Raw genomic sequence first — 4,379 nt, forward strand, 5'->3', positions numbered from 1 at the left:
TACCACACCCCCCTCACCTTCAGTAGGTACCATCTCCATCACCTTCAGTAGGTACCACACCCCCCTCACCTTCAGTAGGTACCACACCCATCACTTTCAGTAGGTTCCATCTCCATCACCTTCAGTAGGTACCACTCCCATCACCTTCAGTAGGTACCATCTCCATCACCTTCAGTAGGTACCACACCCCCCTCACCTTCAGTAGGTACCACACCCATCACCTTCAGTAGGTACCACACCCCCCTCACCTTCAGTAGGTACCATCTCCATCACCTTCAGCAGGTTCCACCCCCATCACCTTCAGCAGGTACCACACCCCTCACCTTCAGTAGGTACCACAGCCATCACCTTCAGTAGGAACCACCCCCATCACCTTCAGTAGGTTCCACCCCCATCACCTTCAGTAGGTACCACAGCCATCACCTTCAGTAGGTACCATACCCATCACCTTCAGCAGGTACCACCCCCATCACCTTCAGTAGGTTCCACACCCCTCACCTTCAGTAGGTACCACACCCATCACCTTCAGCAGGTACCACACCCATCACCTTCAGCAGGTACCATCCCCTCACCTTCAGCAAGTACCACACCCATCACCTTCAGCAAGTAGCATCCCCATTGCCTTCAGCAGCTACCTCCCTAGTTGGCCTTCAGTCTTCAGAAGGCTAAACCTGAACCCATCCAGGATCTACAAATACATGAATAAGAAAGTAGTCAGGTAGAAAATGACCCAGAGAATGTAATGGAGGGGTATAAGAAGACCCCTATAAGAAATGTAGAGGAGTACAGATCTCAAGATGTTAGGAAGTGCTCCAGAAAGAAGACAGAACTTGGAAGAGACAGGAAGGGGCAGGCCAGCCTGGGATTGCAAGGAATGTCAGTTTGAGTGGATGGTTAAGCCTGCAGGAGATTAATTAAGCAAATCTAGGCTGAGGGCATTTCCAGAGAGAATTAACTAAGGTGGCAGACCCACCTGAACATGGGCCACAGGCCACACCAGCCCCAGAATCAGGATGGAATCAAAGAAATAAAGGAGACAGCCAAGCCTCGTGTGCATTCCCCCCCCCCCCATGTGTGTACGTGTCTGCCTGCCTGTCTGTCTGTCTGTCTGTCTGTCTCCTCGTGGGCATTCCCCCCACCCATGTGTGTACGTGTCTGTCTGTCTGTCTGTCTGTCTGTCTCCTCGTGTGCATTCCCCCCCCACCCATGTGTGTACGTGTCTGCCTGCCTGCCTGTCTGTTTGTCTGTCTCCTCGGGTGCATTCCCCCCACCCATGTGTGTATGTGTCTGTCTGTCTGCCTGTCTGTCTGCCTGCCTGTCTGTCTCTATATCTGTCTCCTCGGGTGCATTCCCCCCCCACCCATGTGTGTATGTGTCTGTCTGTCTGTCTGCCTGCCTGCCTGCCTGTCTGTCTGTCTGTCTGCCTGTCTGCCTGCCTGTCTGTCTGTCTGTCTGTCTGCCTGCCTGCCTGCCTGCCTGTCTGTCTGCCTGTCTGCCTGCCTGTCTGCCTGTCTGCCTGACTGTCTGTCTCTATATCTGTCTCTGTCTGTCTACCTGTTTCTCTATGCCTCTGTCTCCATCTGTCTCTCTTTCTCTCTCTGTCTCTGTCTCTCTCTCTCCCCCTCTCCCCCACCGATCCATCATCCAACCCCGCCATCGTGATGTAATCTCTGTTCTGCTGCCCCTACCACATATACACACATGACTGAAACCATGAGGAAAACAAACCATTTCTCCCTCCAAGTTAGTTCTATCAGGTATTTGGCCACGGTAACAATAAAACAACTGACCAAGAGAGAGGGCCAGTCGAGAGCTGCAGTTCTAAAGCATCTAAACGTCGTTACACAGAAAGAAACTAGCAGCAGGAGTGTGTCCTAAGCCTAACTCTCTTTTATAGCATGAGACACACTCAAGCTAAAAAAAAAAACATTTCCTTGTTTATCTGAAATTCAAACCAAATTGAATCTCCTGTGTTTTTCTTGCTAACTCTGGCCATCCTAGGCCAGAGGCCCGGCTCACCCTTCAGTACTGTCTACTATCTGCACCACAACCACAGATTCTAAGATAGCTTCACATCTGAAGATACTGACAGAGACGATCTGGGAGATGGGACCCAGTGCCCTGCTTCACAGGGGCATTCTTCAGTGGAAGGCCTGTCGACAGCAACGTGACATGTTCTGGCGTAGAAATGACTATGTAAAGAAGACTAGAACAGGCTATGGGCCCCAAGGCTGCGATTCTTCTGGATTCTGATAGAAGAAGAGGGGGTACCTGACCCTGACTCCATGGCAGAGGAGGCCAGTAGCCACTCATCTCTATCTGTGCCCTTCTAGTCTCCGGCCCTGGCTCCAACATCCTGACCTGTGACACTCCAGCCGTTCTCCTACAGGACTGACACAAATCCTAATTGCAGAAGCCTCGGAAGGGACTTCATCCACACATAAAACCAAGCACTTGGGTAGGAAGACTGTGTAAGTCCCAAGCCAGCCTAAGCTACCCAGCAAGACCACACCCCACCCCCACCCTCGAAAATATATAATTCTCCAGCCTCTGCCATAGCCTGACTGAAACTGGAGTCATTCGTTTTGTTTTGAGAAGTGCCAGGGTTGAGTCCCTGCTTCCCTCTTCACTGATCCCAGCTGCTGAGGCACGTCAGTGTGCAGGACCACACACCAGCAGCCCAGAGCACAGGGGCCTGGCAGAGATTAAAGCCCAGGCAGTGGTGGGAGGGGGGAGGGTTGGGATTGGGGAGGTCCCGACTGCCCAGGGAAGGTCGGTGCATAAGGGAGAGGGCCACCCATGGGACCCTGCTCCTCAGTCTCTCAGGTCCATCATGCAGTCAGCTGGGGGAGGGGTGGCAGACACAGCCACAGGGAAAAGAGCCCCTCCCCGGCATTGCAAGAGATGAAAAGTTCCCCCCTTTTCAATCTAAACAAATTCATTAACCACACAACAAACCTAATCCCGGAGGAAGTCCTGAGGGAGGGAAAACAGAAGGGGGGCAGGGAGTACAGTCTAGGTTTTCACCCCAAGCCCACCTGCTAACCGGAAGATTGGGCCTAACTTGCTGGCAACTGGCTTTTTGATCAGAGACCTGGGGCAGGGCTCCAAAGCAGATTTGCTCTGTTTAACACCGTGCGGAAGAAGCGGGTTTGTCCACTGTCAGGCTCACCTACCCCAGGATGTCTGTCTCACTGCTGTGTCACTCAGCATTGGAAACCCCACAGTTAGCATTGAGTTTCCCAAGACGACGGAACTAAGTAGGCAGGGTCCACCCAGGGAGGACAGGCTTGCCAGTTGATGGGGCAACACACCTTTCTTTGCCTGGTGACACTTTTTTTTTTCAGGATCAGAAGTATCGTGCCTCAATGCCTAGAGCTCTTCTGCTTTTTTTTTTTTCACTCCAAGTTTCTAAGCAAATGGGTATTGGACATATGGTACTGGCAATGGTATCTCTGTTCTCCTCTATCTTTGGAGCCTACTGTCCTCACTGTGGACTGCAAGATCGGCCTTTCTGAGGCAGCAGCTAGGGCCCAGCCAGCCAAGCACCCCACCAATGAAGCAGGGTTTGTCAAGGGCTAAAGAAAATCAGGGAGGGCAGAGGTCCATGAGAGAGTGTCACCCAGGCCGTGTGGTCTAGTCTAGTAAGGCTTAGAGGCCTCCTGCCTCTCAGATGACTGTGCGCCTCCCCCACTGCTCCCCTCCCTGTCCACTCCGTCCCCTCCCCACCTCCAATGCTGTAATGAGAAATTCATGTTCAAAGTTTCACATGAGATCTGATTTTCAACACTTTAATTGTATTAATAGAAGCAGGGAGTGGGGAACCAACAGCCCTTCCTCCCACAATGCACCCCTCACCCACCCTATCTCTTCCTGCCCCCTCTCCAGGCTCTGCTCTCTTCCCTACTCCCTCCCTTGCCTCCCTTCGTAGGATGTCCCTCTAGCTCCATGCTGTCCCTGTCTGCAGTCTTCCCTCCAGCACAGGCTTAGCAGGGCCTCCTCCTTGCTCCGCACATATTCTAGGCTCAAGCAAAAGTCTCTATTTCTCCTTTAATCACAGGATGAACAATCTGGTTGTGTAAAAACACTAATGAATAGTGTATTTTTAGAGAAATGTCATTTTATTCAACATCAGAATATTCACTGCCTGCTAAGAGATAAACAGAATATCAGCTCTGAAAGTTTTTAATAGATACAAATTAAATATCATCCACGTATCAGTTATTAGTGAAGAGTAAGATTTGGGTTTTGTTATTGATTTGTTATTATTGATGTTATTTGTTTTGTTCTCACAGTGTTTTGATAATGGGCACAGGCCAGCTTTGAACTTGAGATCTTCCAGTAAAAGCCCTCATTCTTCAGATGACTAATACTTAACC

Source organism: Mesocricetus auratus, unplaced genomic scaffold (assembly GCF_017639785.1).
Source record: "Mesocricetus auratus isolate SY011 unplaced genomic scaffold, BCM_Maur_2.0 Super-Scaffold_15014, whole genome shotgun sequence".
Classification (NCBI taxonomy): domain Eukaryota; kingdom Metazoa; phylum Chordata; class Mammalia; order Rodentia; family Cricetidae; genus Mesocricetus; species Mesocricetus auratus.